At 33.3% G+C, this 18,788-nt stretch overlaps 1 protein-coding gene across 2 annotated transcripts in view; it reads left to right on the forward strand.

The window, feature by feature from the left end:
* Positions 1-7,689: 7,689 nt before the first annotated feature.
* The window catches only part of dpr18 (defective proboscis extension response 18), a 37,389-nt gene continuing 26,290 nt past the window's right edge, over positions 7,690-18,788 (forward strand). For both annotated transcript variants that reach the window (XM_074104045.1, XM_074104046.1), the window contains exon 1: positions 7,690-7,813. The gene's annotated coding sequence lies outside the window, so the exon portion shown is untranslated. The remainder of the gene's footprint in view (positions 7,814-18,788) is intronic.

An 18,788-nucleotide genomic window follows, 5' to 3' on the forward strand; every position in this document is an offset into this window, starting at 1 on the left:
GTGTTCTTACAGCGTGAAGGCAGAGAAGCTGCATGACACGCATTTGTTATAAAGACAGCTAGCATAGTAAGGTCACGGATATGGACTTCCGAAAGGTAACGTCAGATTCAAATTATTTTTTAAACGGGCGCAATTTTTACTCATATATAACACCACAGATTTACTACGATAAAATTATAATTGCTAACATTAATACTTATACGTCTACTCGTGCCCAGGGATACTGCATGTGACCGAAACGTGCCGTCTATCCCACTAGTCCCATTGAGTTGTCCCATTGATGGGACAACTGAGACGATTACGTCCCAGTAGTCCTATGGGACAAGTGGCACTAATATTTTTGTCGAGGTTATTTTAACAATATATTATATCGTCGTGATTATAAGCCCCGAGAGTGGAATTTAACTACAACTGACACGAATAATCCCTAACTTTCAAAATTTAGGGAGTAAACCAAAAACCACGTCAAGTCACGTTTTATGAAAAAATATTTCCAATGACGCAAGTTTTCATTTCGTCATAAGTTTATTATTATAGGTATTATATTGACAGATAAACATTTCAAGTTGTATAAACGCTAATAAAACAGATTTTTAATTCAACTAGTATTTGACGGTTAACTTAATAATGAAAAAAAAAAAACATTTTATAGCGATAATAATATGTAGTATAACAACTGTAAAATCGAGCTTACTTATACTAATTCAATTGAATTAACAATGGAAGCGAAGCAACTCGAGGTAATTATTAGAATAATTATTTCAATATAAATAGACGCCAACTGTTCTACACTTATGCAACACTCTTGTTATAATTATGCCTTCATAATCAGGTCTTTTATACGAATATTGTTATTATACACCATGCCGGTGCTACGACAGTTCATTTACGCTAGGTTGCTACAAACTCGAATATGCGTAGCGGTGCTACGCAAATTATGGTTTCGCGAATTCAACCGGTTAGAGTGAAAGTTACTTTTAATTTTTCAATACTATTGCACTACGAACAAATAATATTATTTATTCGTAGACCATGCACAAAAATCTCGCTTAATTTGGAAGTATTTCTCTACGCATAGTATAAACTGTGATTGAATACAAAATTCATATAATTCTTTTTTATCATCTTTGTGCACACAGTCACTTCCATGAATGTCACTACCGTGATCGTGTATGTAACTACTCTTTGAAATATTTTAAAAAAAGTTTATCTTACGATGAGTTCGAAATATTAGAGAACGAAATTACATCCACGGTAGTGAGATCCATGGAAGTGACTGTGTGCACAAATATTAGAAATGCCCATAAAGCCATAGTATCTTTTTTTTTGAGGCGTTCATGAAGAAATCCAAACTTATACGGTATATGTGAAAACCTTGAAACATTTAAAACGAACCCACTACTAGTTCCATAATGCGATATCGGGAAAAATTACGCGAACCAAGGATGCATCCATTGTGTGGAAATAAAATGAGTACCGACGCCATCGACAGTATCCGAGGCTTTTGTACTCCGCTTAAGTTTCATAGCGGAGTTCATGTGAACTTCAATAATATGTAACAATATTACGTATTGTACTTAAAGAGCAGTTTTCTTTTCTCGGTATTAATTTTATCATTTTTGAAAATTACATACGTATGGATACTCGCGCCTGTATTTCATTCTTCAAAGTTCTCACCAAACCTAAGTCATGAATATTTAAAATTCCTATTTCTCACTGTGTTAGTTAGTACTAATTTAGGCCCATTAATTTACTCCACTGTTTGGTTATTATGGTACTTGTAATGATGGGTAAGTAGGTATTACTAAGTAAATGAGATATTACTAAGTACCTAATAGAATACACTCAGTGAGTAATAACGGGCAGTGTGACAAGAATTTTTGGTATATTTGCTCCTTTCTAAATTTTATGTACGTACTAAAAATATCTTGCTAAAGTATCGCATACTCAACAAAAGTTTCCTAAACCGGCGATAGTTTTTTGAAATTCAAAAGTACTTGTGATCAAGCATATTTTTTATGCTAAAAATGATGATGTACTTATTTTGTATAAAAATATACCATAATAACCAAACCCCGTTATCTAACGCTCAGTTTGGGGCAAGCTAAAAGAGTGCTGTGCTGTTGCTTCACATTTGTTCACTTAATAGAAATAATTTAAGTAATAAAAGTCGTGTTTAAAAAATAAAATGGAAGCACGCCGAGGAATTCTGCGTTCTCTGAAATAGTAATCAGATAATATAATAGGTCGTTTAAATAGTTTACAGTCTATTACCACCATAATGGATTCGAAAACAACCTATCGCCGTTCCAGACTGGCGTTCACAAATATTACAAGCATTATCTTAAAATAATGGAATCCATTTTCCTTTTACACATAATGCCTACTGAATAGCGAATTGTCTTAATAAATAAGGAAAACTATTACGACGAATATCAAACAGATGCATGGTCGTATAGGTCCTTTGGAAAAACAATCATGCCGAAAAATAACATAAGTGTGTTTAAAAAAAAGGAAAGGTGTATTTTTCTCTCCTATATCGCTTATATGTAAAAGTTTATGAGCCAACATAAATTTTCATGTGTTGGCTGTATTTTTTATGTTTGTTATCAGAATCTCTATCTGCAAAATTAGCTTCTCTATTACGGCATAGTGTTCATTCCAGATACAAGGAACACTCCTCTATTGTTTTGAAACTATGCTTCAATTCGTTTTAAGCGAACACCGAGACAGCAAATTCCGTCCGCGTTCAAATGAGTTTAGAATTACGCTCAAACATACCGTATCAGCAGCATTAGTTTCAAACGTTTGCTCGTCGGAAATTTTGTGACAGTCAAAAATTTACCAACTAAACTGTTTTACTAGTACGTAATAAGTTAATTAATTAGATAACTTTGAGACCTCTCTAAAATAACACAACTCAAGGATAATTTGGTACACATGTCCAAAACTAAAATTGACGTTTTACAGAACAACCGATAAATTAGGTTAATTAGGATAAGTTTAATAGCTAAAAGTTTTATAAACTTGCTTACTACTTAGTGCATAATATTATTATACAAGTTTTTTTTATAATTTTAAAAAATAAAATGCTGCATCTATTTACCTACTAAATGATAATTTTATTTTACTTTTCACCGAAAAAGGAAATTTTAAGAAAAAATAGCTACCCGGCCACTTTTGAAATTAGTTATTAGTTGATAATCTTCGCCATTGGAGTCATAAATAAATTATATTGTATAAACTTTGTAGAAAAACTTGAATAAACTCGTTGTCTCCCTAGCCACACAAAAGCAATGATAGTTTATTTTACTATCGAATGTTAAATGAACGAGACTTGAGCTATGCAAAGTAAAGTTATGCATAAAAGGTTTGTGTATGCATTAGTTTCGCAGTTAAGAGCGGAAAGTTTCGCGTGATCACTTCGTGATCACTTCACTCTATACTAAACTTCAATAATATTACGTCAAGTGCATTTTAAAGCCTTTTATTCGAATAATTTTAAAGAGCATCACACGTTTGTAAGATTGACACGAAAGTCAAGTATAAAAAAAATACACTGGAATGGAAAACTAGTGAAGGATATGTGCTGAACATCCAAAGCTCCTTATTTGATCTTAATTTATAGAATAAAAAATTTCATTTTTTTTTTATCAACGATTTTTTTTTAATTGCCGTGGAATCTAAGGCAAAATGGGCAAAATACAGATTTTAATTAAAAATGTGGTTTCAATTCATTCATATTTTTATTTTTATGACATCAAACATTAAAATTTGTTATTTATGAATCGATTTAAAAAAATCTTTTTGGTCACTTACTTATTCCCTAATTTGAAGAAAACTTACCACCCAAGGAAGTTTCCTGAACTCGTTTTTAGGGTTCCGTAGCCAAAATGGCAAAACAGAACTCTTATAGTTTCGCTTTGTCTGTTTGTCTATCCGTCTGTCCGTCCGTGGCTTTGCTCAGAGACTATCAGTACTAGAAAGCTGTAATTTTGCACGGATATAATTATGTAGCAACCATGCCGACAAAATAGCACAAAATTTTCGAACATATTTTTTTTTTGTATCTCCACTAGACGTCAAATGGGGGTTATTTTTTTCTCATCCAACCCTATGATGTGGGGTATCCTTGGATAGGTCTTTTGAAATCAATGGGGGGTTGGGGGTTGTCAAGACGATTTTTCGATTCAGTGATCTGTTTGCGAAATATTCAACTTTAAAGTGCAAATTTTCATTAAAATCCCCTTTAAAACTATTGGTTTGAAAATATAAAAAAAAAATTATATTAGTAATTACCTTTATCAAATTTACAAGGAAAACTATAACGATTAATTTTAGTTAAGAATTATTAGTAGTTTAAGAGTAAATAGCTGCCTAAGGTATAAACTTGGAAGAACCTACTTGATTTATTCATAACGGCTACGGAACCCTATCTTGGGCGTGTCCGACACGATCTTGGCTGTTTTTGTACACTTATTTTACCCATATTAATTTAAGACAGGCTTATATAAAACAAAAACCAAAGTAATAACTATGTCAAATCGTACCTATTTTTCGTAAATATTTATAAAATTCATGTTAACCACAAGAATAGAGGTCGACAGCTCTCAATCACTCCAATCTTAGTTTGAGACCCCGCGTCACGTTTCAAAGCTTGAACGCGTCAACTATTTCTGCTCGCCGACACGATAGGGGAGTGGATGCGGTGAAAATGGGAAGCGTTTGCGTTTTTTCTTACGACGATTTTCCTTGCTTTACTTATATGTTCTAAGCAACACTTGACCTGTGTTAGATCGATTCATGTTATGTTTCTGGTTTCGATTGAAACATCAGCACCTACACAGACTCGAGACTTAATCCAGAAAAATGAACTAAAACAATCTCACAAACAACTTTGTTAACCCGCGACCTTTATGATAGCTGCGTTTATGCAAGATATGCGTGTTCATGCAGTTCCTCCACCTCCACACTGTAAGAACACTCAAAAATCACACAAGCCCATCTATCACCACCACCACCACACTACTCTGACACGTTTCGAACTCAACCAGAGCCCATCTTTAGAGCAACACAACCGTACATCATGCTACCAGATGTTAGCATCAGATGCAGAAGATGATTGGGATAGTTTTATTGAACTTTACATTGAACAGAGTAGTAAATATTTAACATTGGAATTTTGGATGGATATTTTGACAATCGCTTTGAACATCGATCAACGTACGGAAAAATTTGTGAACTCAATTATCTTTTGTCCAGATTAATTTTACGTATAGGTAGAACACCTTGTATATTTTAATGAACTTTATCCTTTTTGCCTTGACATAATTTATGTGTACTAAATTAAATTAATTATATATGTGTACCTACTCGCATTTTCATATCAGATTGATGAGAATATTGATTGACAAATTTAAGTATTCAAAACATGATGAACTGTTTATCTTCAGTAATATTAGAAATGCGTTAGTGAATACATCTGTTCTTTTGATTGTTATGCTTTCAAGCTTAAAGCAACGGATCGTATTGAAATTTGGCATGGAGGAAGTTTGAGTCCATAAGATATAGGGTAAGTTTATCTTAGAATGTATGATTTCCGCAAGCGCACGGTAAACGAATTATTTACAGACGAAGTCGCAGGCAAAAGTTAGTCAGCAAATAAAGGATTTAATAAATGACTACCTCAAAGTCAATTCAATGAAAGATTTACCTCTTTGATTATAATTTAATTTCAATTGTTCGTCAGTCTTGACTTTGATTTAGGTTTTATGTTAGTAATAGATGTCTGCTTGAAAGACTTAAATTGGGTATTCAATTCTATTTAACAAAGCAACTGCTATAATAATAACAGACGTCCAGACCATTTAATCCCACCATTTGATATGCTCTGGAGGAAAAGGTATCCTTTAAGTATGTCTACCAGATTTTCTTTACTGTGCTTTACATTTTTGGACCTTAATTTTGGAGAATTCTAATATAATTGGGAACGGAATTTCAAGTTTCTTAATATTTAATTGTTCTGAAAATTTAATAATCTCTGTTCGCTTGTTATGTGCTTTACTTGCTAAACGTTATCTATGTATGTAAACTCTTTATTGTACAAAATAAGTAAACAAACACAATTGACAAACATTGTGATATATGTTTAAAGTGAACGTATCCCTTTAAGGGATCTCTACCAGTCAACCTTTAAGTGGATGAGAGGAGCATTCAGTTAAGGACAGACAAAAAGTGAGTTTAAAAGTTAAAATAGATAGTGGAAGCTACAATACAATGCTATAAATAATATACTCAGTGACAAAAAATTTGGCCCACTCTACGTACAAAATAACCTATTTTTGCATACATTTGAGGGCCAGATTTTTTGCCGCTCAGTATATAATAGACAAATCTACATTTCAGAGTCAAAAATAATGGAAGTGATCTAAAACTGCCAGAATTACTTTACTTTTTGTGCTTTTGCCATATAATGTAAGGAATTTTAGTAAATAATTAGACATTTTTTTTTTTAGGTTATCATTGTACGTACGAGTAAGCACTTCAACAACTCTCGCTAAATCACACGTTCGTTATATAAGCGTTAAAAAAGTCATTTTTATACTGAATACGCAACAGCATTTGTAACGTTGGTTGGTATACACTGCAAACTATAGTCAAGTACGATCGAGAATAGCGAAATAACAATAATATTGTGTACATAATCCGGTATTTTTTTTGTGTATTTACCTGTTCTTTTGTATGTAGGTGTTAATCTTTGCAACAGCTCTTCTACTACGAGGTCACAGGAAGCACACAAAGTTGCAGACAAATACTAGTTTGTTTTATAATTGAATACGAGAACAGGTTTATTTAGTGCTATTTTGATCTCTCTCTCTCTATTATAGGAAACCTAAATTGTTCAATTTCTTAATTAATGTATATAAAATTACATCAAAAAGATGTCAAAGTTTAATTTCGTTACTGTCGCGAAATATAACACGCATCTTCCAAAAAAAAGGTTTTTTTTCACAAGCTTTTATTTAGTAATTTTATTCCGACAACTAATCTGTTATTTTCTTCGTTGACACGAACTTCCTATTAACAATGACATGAGAGCAAGTGAAAACTTTCACGAAAATCGCCAACTCACTGCAATAATATCTTTCGGCAATATTAATACGACAGTGTTCCATGAAAGCTCAGCACTATTAATTGTTGGGATTTATTTTAACAACTTTATTTCAACATGATGTTTTCTGTAACAATTTGATGTCGCAAATTTGTCTTCCAACAGTTATACGAGATAACCAGGGGTCGGACAAAAAGTGCCGATGACGTCAAACCACTTATAGGATGATTTCAAATAGTATTTTTGATTTTCATAAACAATTATCACTTATCATTTATTAAACGATATGAAATTTATTTTATTCACTGAATTCCATTGATTTATTTACGATTATTTTGTTTCTTCATTAATGCTACTTTGTTACTACATGTCACTCGGAAGTTTAAATAAAAACATCATCTCGTGTGCAAGATTACGTCATTTTTACGTCATCCGCACTTTTTGTCCGACCCCTGGAGATAACACTGATTCCAAGTTTTATTATTGTTAATTATGGAACACACAGTTCAAAACCCTGTAAATAGTGATTTCTTCATTAACATCTACAGTAAGCAGTGTAAGCCGAAAGGAGGGCGTACAGTGACGCTCACACCGTTCCGGCTCAGTACCACGCAGCCTCTCGTGCGGGCTGTATCGTACCGAACCAAGACGCGTGGAGTGCAGTGATCTGTGTTGTTCATGTTTACCCGTGCAATTTAAAATGTAAGTAGTTTATTTTTATTGGTGGTGCATTGTGTGCGAATTTTTGAAGTTTTAAAAATAAAGTTGCTAGTTTAAATTCGAAGGTTGTAAATTAAAAAGGTCTGGAAAACTTTTAAAGATGCGTTTCTTGTTTAAGCGCTACGAGTATATTTGACAATTATGGCAGCAGCAGAGTTGAATAGTATTGGTAATTTTGTGGTAGAAAAGTTTAAAAATAATTAAAAAATAATAGTGACGTCGTTCGATACAGATTATTCGTGATAAAGTAGGTAGACAAGCTTTTCTTTATTTCAATTATTTTCTGTAAAATTATTTGCGGCACGTTCTTCTGCGCAATCATAGATTCCAACAGCGCTGCTAGAAAGAAAAAATACACGTGAAAGAGTCATTTGCAGCCAATTTACTAAATATTTAATTTATTTATTTTATCGGAGAAACAACGAATAATTAAATTAATAAGAAAAAAAAACGTTTTGTTTTTCAATTTACTATGTACTATTACTAAAATGAAATCATTAAAGCTTTGCTTGCTATAAATTAAATATTTACAAACGATTATTGATTATATTCGTGATTGCATAACTGAGTTATCATTAGGTAGTCGTCATTAATTATCATGATTACAGGCTGATTATGTAATTACCGATTTATCGTAAATTAATTTAAAATTTAAATTTAACTGACATCGTTTCATGCTTTGATTCTTTAAAAAACATCTCTTTTTACTTAACTGTAGGCAAATCGTATTATTAAAATTGTATAAAATTGAATATAAATTATTAATGTGAATACACTAAATACATAACTGAGCAAAGGTTGTTTTGTATTTAAAAAAATATTATAGTCCATCAACTTCTTGCCGGTTATCCCAAACTGACGTCAATCTTATTGATTTCTTTTATCACATTCAAATAATATAAAATCATGACAATATAATAATTCTACCTTTTTCCATTAGCACCCTTACTTAATGGAACTTAGTCTTCTACTAATATTCCAAATGTAAGGGACGAGCGGAGCGGAGAGGAAACGTGTACGGATCGACCAATCCCTACTCATCTGGTGATACTGAGGCGGAGACGAGATGAAGATTCAACTAATACGAATATCAATCCCTACACGTCCCCTATCCGCTCCGCTCGTCTCCGCCTCAGTGGAACCGCAGACTAAAAGTTTGTGAGTATGTTTTTGTGTTTGTTACTACATGCTAAAGTAGCTCGACTAATTTGAATGATTTTAATAATATATAAATACGTCAGCAATAACGCATCAACTGATTTTACACACACACACACACACACACAAACATCACGCCTGTATTCCCAAATAGGGTAGGCACTACACGAAACGTTACCGCTTCGGAGCCACTTTTAGCAATTTTAGGTTTTAAGTTTGACAATAACGGTACTAGCCTGTCGCCTACAGTACCTACAGTACTACAGTACCTTAACCTATATCCTCAGTCGCCTCTTACGGCATCCACGGAAGAAATGGAGAGGTGTAATTCTAACCCGACGCCACACGGGTAACAACAATCAACTGATTTTATACCAATATATTCCAACGCGATCCATTTAAAATTCCAAAATCAACTATTCACTAAGTCTAGAAACATGAAATTGTACTCTGGTGTTCGTCATAAAACGTAGGTATGTAAATAAACACCACGATGTACCTACTTAATTTTTGGGAATTTAATAAAATGTTGAGCCTGAGCCTTTTGCCACATGTAGCTGAGCATGTACCTTCTCACTTATATGTATGTTTTTTTATGAGCAATAAATATTTTATCTCCCTTTCTTTTCTTTTAAAAGCGTGCAATTTCCATTCGCCTGCTAGACCTCCATTTGTTTATGCGAGCAAAGCTGCGCTTAAAGGCTAGTGGTAGAATAAATGCCGGTTGATGTGGTAATGGTTATTGATTTAATCATTTAAAATAGTACAAAAAACAACCATATACAATTCTAACTGAAGCTTTTTCTTTTTATAACATAAACCTGCCGACAAACTATAGTTTGGCTAATGAAAGATGAACCCAGCTATAATTTGAGTGGCAACATTATTCAAATGTCATGGGCAAACAGACCAAAGAGTATAAGTAAACAGACACTTGAGCTTGTACTATTAGCTATTCTGTGATTTGTTGAATGTAATACCTTCGTGTGTTAACATAGAGTTTTTTGGAAATTTACTGCCGAAACATGGGTGAAAAAGATTAAAAAGTGGTGTGCACAAATTATTTTTATCACGATAAGCAAATTCAAACAAAAACAAGCAGAGAGGGAAGCCTTGTTGAAACAGAAAAAAGAGCGTTTAGATGCGCCACCGAATTTGTAGGTTAAATAGGCATGGTAAAATATTTTGATACTAATGTCCATTTCAGAACTGGTCAATACAATTATGGTTCCTAAGATTCACTTTTTCTCAAAAGTATTCGTATTAATTCATCTTTCATTAGCTAGACTTTATTTTACTATAATGTAAATCCAGGGAGTTGTTGAACGATTATTGTTTATTTTATTAATTATCTAAACATACGTTTCCAACGTTTGATATAGACTAAATTCATTACTTACTGAACTATATTTACCCTACATAGTCAATCGGCACGGAGCCACAATTCCTAGAATTCGACCACGACCTAAATGTTGGCTTGCAAGATAATACTCTTCAGAAAGACGCCCTGTACAATACTTGAGGCAATATTTTGACCGGCAGGACTTAGCATAGCCTAGTTTCCTTTCAGAGACTATCGAGTCAGTACAGTTTAAAAGGTACACATTTACAACATTTATGACTATAGTTCTTTACTAAAGTGCTTGAATGTAAGTACCTTTTTCTTTTTGTACGCATTCAAAAAAGGTAAAGGATATCAATTTGCCGTGTTCCTACGGTCAGTTATAATAGATTCGAATGCGAATATTTTATTTCTCTGTATTCAATCCATTTCCGTCTAAGACTTATGACGTAGTCCATGACACTGCAGAGCACAGGCCTCCTCTTTAAATAAGAGGGCTCGGGCCGTTGTTCTCACGCCACGCGAGCCCAGTACCGATTGAAAAGTCACACGCACCAGTAAATTTCTTCGCAGATGTGTGCAGGTTTCCTCACGATGATTCCTTCATCGTAAAAGCTCATGGTAACTTTTCAAATATCACACATACCCACAACCCTGCGCTTGATTACCTACTCAATTTAAGAACGATTTTGATTTTGAAATAGATATGGTACTAATGTATGTATGACAAAAGTCGCAGAATCCCACAACTACACCCGCGACGAGTTGAACCAAAATTCTGACAACTATTCACAGAGAAACTTTATTCCCACTTTATGATAGTGTGCTATTATCTGTTTCTTGACGCTTGAGTTGATGAAAGTCGGTAACTGTAGCCTTATCTACTTTGATTCCACTGCCAGCTCTTATATAGAGATACAGTAGGTATCTACAGGCCACGGTATATGAACGAGAAACAATAACTTAACCCATGCATGTTTAGACGAGAAATAAGAGGAATTGCCTATTTTAAGTACAGGCATTTTGTAGGTATATATTTTTTATAATATAAATAATGGTCATAATTTTTGTAATTATAATTATAATCATTTTTATTTGCATTTCTAACACCCTGTAAGTATATATTAATATCCACGAACCACAATGAAAAGGAGAAGGTAATATGCATTTAGCATAAGAGGTTAATTTAGTTTTCATTACTTAAGCTCTGAAAGTAGGTTGCATTTAACTTGAAATCCGTGTTGTAAATTCGATTTACATCTTTAGGGATGTAAGTAAATTTAAAAATCGAATGGTGCTCCTTTGTATTCACGAACTGGTAAACAAGGAGTTTGTGATGCGTAATACTTACTCCACGCTGGCATAATGCTGCTGGCCAGTGCTGGCTGAATGTGCCAAAGCCAAAGAGCGCAAGGCCATTAAAAAAAATACTGTTTGGCGCGATAAATTTTCTTCTTCTCTGTTACAAATTGCGTACATATTTATAACGGTTTTCTTTATTTCCTCTCATTTGTGATGAAAAGTAGTGTTTAACTCAAGTGTAAATGATCAATTACAACCCCTGTTATCAATCTACTTTTATCTACACCCATATAGTAAATCCTCCATTATGCGTTCAAAAACCATAGATAATCCATAAACCATAATAAACCATGGAAAACACTCATGTAACCCAGTTATGAAACTAGGCTACGCCTCGTTTCATAAAACCACACTCGTGTTTTAAGGACCCCTATTACGATACAGTTGCATAAATAACTATTGTGCACAAACGAATGTTAATTTTTATCTCCAGAACAGTTATACCGATTTAGATGTGGTTTTCTGTAAGAGTTTTTAGTTTATTGGGGGTAGTTTTTAGATAGGTTTTATGGCGTTTATCCGCTAGGGAGCGCTACAGTAATCACTTTTCACTCGTAAAATGACCATTGAATGTATACATTTATCTTCAGAATGGTTTGACTGTTATTGATATGGTTTTTATTATAATTAATAGCCGTTACCCGCGACTCCGTCCGCGTAGAATTCGGTTATGGCTATCCCGCGGGAACTATGCAATTTTTCGGGATAAAATCTATCCTATGTCCTTCCCCGGGACTCGAACTATCTGTTTACCGAATTTATCTAAATTGGTTCAGCGGTTTAGATGTGATGCAGTAACAAACAAACATACTTACAAACTTTCACATTTATAATATTAGTGGGATTAGAGGTTCTTAAATAGGTGTCATGATATTATACCCACAGGGGGCGCTACAGTAAAAAAAAAAAAATTTTTGTCGTTTTTGATGCAGCTTTCTGTAATGCGTTTGTTTTGCTGTGATGGTTTTAGATAGGTGTTATGTAGTCAACTCGCTAGGACTCGCAAACATTTTTGTTGCTAGTAAATTGGCACGGTTTGCTGTACTGTCGAAACGATCAATGATCGATATGCAGTTTAATTTTAAAATTAAATGCTAATTTATGTGAATAATTAAGAAACGTTTATTGATTGAAAATTATGAGTTCGATTTATAAATGGGATTTTTTCCCTTATCGGAATACACACCATTGTAAAGGCAACAGATAGAAAACCGGCCAAGAGCGTGTCGGACGGGCCCGAAATAGGGTTCCGTAGCCATTACGAAAAAATTAAGTAATATTTTTCTAAGGATTTCGTATTTTTTACGGAATATTCCAAGTTTAGCTATATTTTATACCTTAGGCTGCTATTTACTCTTAAACTACTAATAATTCTTAAGAAAACTTAACCGTTATAGTTTTTCTTGTAAGTTTTGATATACTTACTACCATCCTGATTTTTTTTCAAATTTTTCCATTCACCGGTTTAGATTTTAGAGGGGACGCTCTGTTTTAATGAAAATTTGCACTTTAAAGTTGAATACCTTGCAAACACATCACTGAATCTAAAAATCGTTTTAGCAAACCCTTAATTAAAATTTTTCGAATTTCTATTGTACCATTTTGTCGGCTATATATATATCCGTGCAAAATAACAGCTTTCTATCATTGATAGACCCTGAGCAAAGCCGCGGACGGACAGACAGATAGACAGACAGACGTTTTTTGCCATTTTGGCTCCGGAACCCTAAAAATAATAGAAAGCAGTACCAGTAGAAAAGTAGCTGAAATAACACATGAATTCTACAATGTCTCCAGTGTCATCCTACGTACGGGTATATCAAAAAATGATTCCACAAGTAGATTCCAACTCGTGCCCTCTAACTTATCTGTAAGGGGCAGAATTTTTAGACTGATAGATCAACTGATCCTAATTAAGTATTTCTGAAACAAATCATTTAATCTTGAAACGTTTATTGTACAATAAATATAGAAATAAAACTAACAAATATATTTTAAACATTTAAAAATGAAATTTGCAATAATTTTAGAAACCCGCGTAAAATATGGGAAATAGTCAATAAATAATCATTTAATTATAAACAACTTAAGTCATAGAAAGTTTGGAAACTACAAAATAATAATAATATTAACCTTAGATGATGCTGGTATTACGGCATCTGTGTAAGTGGGCTTACGGTAAATTTTGAATTGGTTTATTAATCCTTGTAATTGTCAAATCCAAAAAGTTTAACGAAGAATTTTCTTCTAATTCTTTTTTGAACTTTAATATGTATCTGAGTATGTATTTATCTATATAAGTATGTTTATCCATTGCCTAGTGCCCATAGTACAAGCTTTACTTAGTTTGGGAATATTGTATATTTATATAGTATAATATTTTTTGACCCCATCGGTGATGTTCATGGCCACAGAGAGAAGATTACGGTGATCCCACTGATGCTCACGCCAGCCAACGTGTTAAATTAGTTCATACTCGTGGCTTGGCCTAGATCGAAAAATAAAATAGGCTAGCTCCCAATAACGTGGTAATTTCCAAAATCCCTTCTACTATCTCTACAATCCTCAAGAAATATGTCTGAAAAATTTCAAGTCACTAGCTAAACTTTTAGGCTATGCGTTATCTGAGTCAATCAAGTTATAATTATGTATACTTACATAGTACTACTTTTACTATTACTTATTCTGTGATAGTACAAAATAAAGTCACTGTCCGTCGTCTGTAGGTAAATACGAGAACGTGGTAGGTACGCTTAGATCTTTTAAACTAAACGACGGATTAGAATGCGATGTTTACCGTCAGTTAGATAATTTTTCACGGAAGGGTATTAAGATGGGTATAGTTTTTGATACCCTACGTAAATCATCGAAAGTCAAAACTGAAGTTTTTTTATTATTAGCGTAATCGGTTTTTATTGGGTTATTAACACATTTACAAGCTTTGTACCAGTTTCGATCATTTGCCTACGTAGGGGCCGTCGAAATGTGAAGTGCCTTTGATAGAGAACTTTTTGAAAATAGTACCCGTGCAAAGCCGGGGCGGGACACTTATAGTTTTATACAAGCATTTTTGAACATCGAACCAGCTCAGCTCAAGCCTTCTACTGAATTAATAGGTACTCCATAACAATATGTAAATGACTGATGAATGTGTCGTTGCTAATTACTGCAAAATTGGTAGCAACGCGAAGCATTCCCATTTATAGCTAAAAGTGATGAATGCAAATTCAAAAGCTATTCATAGTTTTTGCTTTAAAAATTGGTATCGTATTTGTGCTTAAGGTTTTTCAAAGAGTTCAATAATTGACGGAAACAGTATTAATTGCTATTGGTACACGATTAAAACAAACGAGGCGTGACGTAGATAATAAAAGAGTGAAATTAGTTAGCAGCACTTGAAGTCATCATCATCATCATCAACTATATGACAAGTAACATTTAAATATACAATTTACCTCGCAAGAACATTTCAGTACTTATTATAAACAATTATAATAGTTGATATCTAATATAATACTCCTATTATCCACTTAAAGGATAACTAAAACATATCGTAATGAGATAAATTCATCATTTTATTTTATTAATAAAATGATAATAATAATAATATAAATTTAGTTATTTATTTATTTTTATATATCTGTAACCAATCGTTGACACCAGTTATGGCCTACTATTTGACACCTAAATACATACCTGTCAAACACTGGGTCCCCCTATAGTAAAAGAGTCTTTGACACCCATGTCAAAGACTACTCAAACGACCGTTAGAAATGTCTTGATTGCAGATAAATGCTTAACTTGTTATCTTCTACCTTGCGATAAGGTTGAAATTAAGATTCATAAAAAAATCGATCGAAGAAGTGCTTGACGTAGGTGTCAACCACTGGGAATTCAAGAAATTTTGTACCAGTGCTTGACATGCCTATTAAATAGTACATAAAAGGAGATTTATCCATTAAAATACACAAAATAAATAATTAGTACATTTAGCAACTGCTTTTAGTTCAAACTAACCAACTGAAACAGTATTTCAGTGAATAAATCCACAAAAACTGCAAGAAGTCCTTAATCAAGCACGTAAGAAAAGTAGCACACTTTCACTCTGAAGCACATGTTAGTAAAGACTGACGTCAATTTTAAAAAGTATTGATTGACTGAATTAATACTTTGACATGGGAATCATATATGGTACTAGTAGTATATTAAACACGGTTCCAGCGTTATATCAATTTCGTTCTCTTATTTTTTCAAAAAAACGGCTGAAATGTCAAGGATTGGGGGGGTGTCGGGATTGGGACATTTAAGTTCTTATTAATCAATTTCGTACAAATGAATGACTGAACGATTTGAGTAAACAATTCACATTGAGTTACATTAGGAGTAGACTTTTGGTAATATGAATATGACTTTCTTTACATGCTTTCTTACAATTTTAGTAGCTTAAATTAAGACTATTTATGTCAATTGCTGTTAATGTTTATTCTAACTTTAGGATACAATTACCTTACGGTTCCAGAAGACAATTACAAATTAGGTAAAGAGATTGGAGTCGCATGAATATTATGACCGTGACAATAACAATTCAAAAGTAAATTTAAAAAAAATACACGTCCAAACGTGTCAACCACATGGCCCCCTGGAAAAGGTACAAGGTCATTAGAAGTTTGGGCGCCGCGATTGCATCGAAATATTATCATTTTTAAATCTGCTAAGGTCTGAGAGACCGCACGTAGGGGGTTAAGGGTTGACTAGTATGGAAAAGTGGATACATAAATTTGGGAAACGACTATTAAGTGCAATTTACAAAATATGTTACATATGTTATCTAAGAAACATCTTTAATAAATAATACATACTTAACACGATATAACTAATAATTTCCAAGTGTTCATAGAATAACACCTCAGTTTTAAGTTCAATTCTTACAATTTTTCGGCTTACATGGACGTAAATAGCGTTTCAGCGCAGCCCTAATTACTTATATTGATAGGATGCCTATGAAAAAGATTGAATGGAACGCAAATTTTTCATAAAAATTTAATAAAGTTATTTCACGTTTCGAAGATAATTAAGCTCATTTTTTAGTTTCCACGTTACATTATTGGTTCCTATTAGTTAAGTCGTCATTAACTGATTAACTATTAATTAATACGCCTTATACTTTACGCCTCTCTTAATCTGTACAAGCGCGTTTAATTAATGTCACGAGGTATTATTAATTTAACCTTCGTTATTTAAATACAGACTTGATGTAACCCTAAAATCAAGCCTGACATTACTGGTTCAAATTGGGCGCGCATTGTTTCACATGATTTTTTAAGTCCTATTATCGGAAGTCTGAAAATGTTTCTCAAACCATTATTAAGATATTTTTTTAATACTAACGATCGAAACCTATATTCATCAGAATTCATAATATCACTAATCATAAACCTTGTTTATACTAATATTGGTTTTCATATTTTTTCTTATACTAACGATTGAAATTCCTAATCAATCTAATTCATAACGCCAATATTCATAACTTTGTTAATACTAATATTTGTTGTCATATATTTCTTAAACATTAGTGTTATTTACCCGCATTATTGACGCGCAGTGGTGCAAAATGATGTATTTAAGGAAGGACTCCGTTAGGTACGACGACGAGCGAAGCGAGGAGGAGTGTTAGGTAGAACTGTGACCCTACAACGCGTGAGCCGAGCGAGCGAAGCGAGCGTGCCGCTGCCGCGGCATCGGCTGACGAAGCGCCAGGACCGAACTTATTTTCAACGAATACTAATATAATATAAATAATAAGTAAATCTTATTTTTAATAGGTAGTTACCGTTGTGAAAACAATATTATGAGTTCAAATGTTTTTTTTATTAATGCCATTATTGAAAAGAAAATTATGATATTCGTCTGTTATGAAGCAAAATTTTCTGAAAATTATGAGTTGAGATGTATTTTGTTTTAGTAATGACATTATGAGTAAAAACAAAATGAACACTGTCTGCTATATTGTATTCCAATCCAATTTCTGACAAGCGTAAACAAAGACGCCATTAACCCGACCATAGACATTTAGCGATGTGAAAACCTAGAACCTTTTAATTGCAAAATAGTTAATCATTCAGTAATTCGATTATTTATTAATTGAATAGATCAATGCATTTTTGTCTATTTTATTATTAACAATACTTGTCTTGATTTCATTCCAAAGACTACTTTTAATTTAATTTTAAGGAAAGCAAATAAAAATCGCTTATTCATTCGCGCATTATTCGATTTTTAAAATCAAAATCATTTTTTTTAATAAAATCTACGGTAGTCTATGCTACTACAGATTACACATATGTTTCAATTAAGAAATAATGTCAGATTTTGACGAAGATTTTTCAAATAAAAAATAAATATTGAAATCAAGTGAATTTTGCTTAAAAAGGGATTAGACATCTATCGAAAATACAAACTGAAATATAGATGCACAGAAAAACCAGAAAAATAAGACCCGCGCTGAGAATCGAACACAGGTCCTCGGCATTCCGTGCCACGTGCTATACCGCTACACCATAATACTAGCGTCGGCTGAGTAATGTGGTGCATATGAGAAATTCGTGTCTGTACCGTTGTCCAGCGGTGGTGTAGCGGTACAGCACGTGGCATTCCGTGGCAGGCAAGTACTGACACGATCTCAGCCTGTTTGTTTCTTATTTAGTCACTTAAGCAGCGACACTAGCGACATCTATGCTGTAGCCTTCGTCGAGAAACTTTCAGCACTCCATTGGAACTAACCGCTCACCCGGACAAGAGATATCGTTATTAAGCAATCAAATTAAGATTGGTATTTGGAATCTTTTTAAAAAATACAAAAAGATAATATAAGAAACATACAGGCTGAGATATGTGGTGCATAGGAGAAATTCGTGTCTGTACCGTTGTCCAGCTGTGGTGAAGCGGTATAGCACGTGGCACGGAATGCTGAGGATCTGGGTTTGATTCCCAGCGCTGGTCTTATTTTTCTGGTTTTTCTGTGCATCTATATTTCAGTTTGTATTTTCTATATGGGTTTAACGGGATGACCGTAAAAGTAACAAAAATTTGGAATTG

Source organism: Choristoneura fumiferana, chromosome 21 (genome assembly GCF_025370935.1).
Source record: "Choristoneura fumiferana chromosome 21, NRCan_CFum_1, whole genome shotgun sequence".
NCBI classification, from domain to species: Eukaryota; Metazoa; Arthropoda; class Insecta; order Lepidoptera; family Tortricidae; genus Choristoneura; species Choristoneura fumiferana.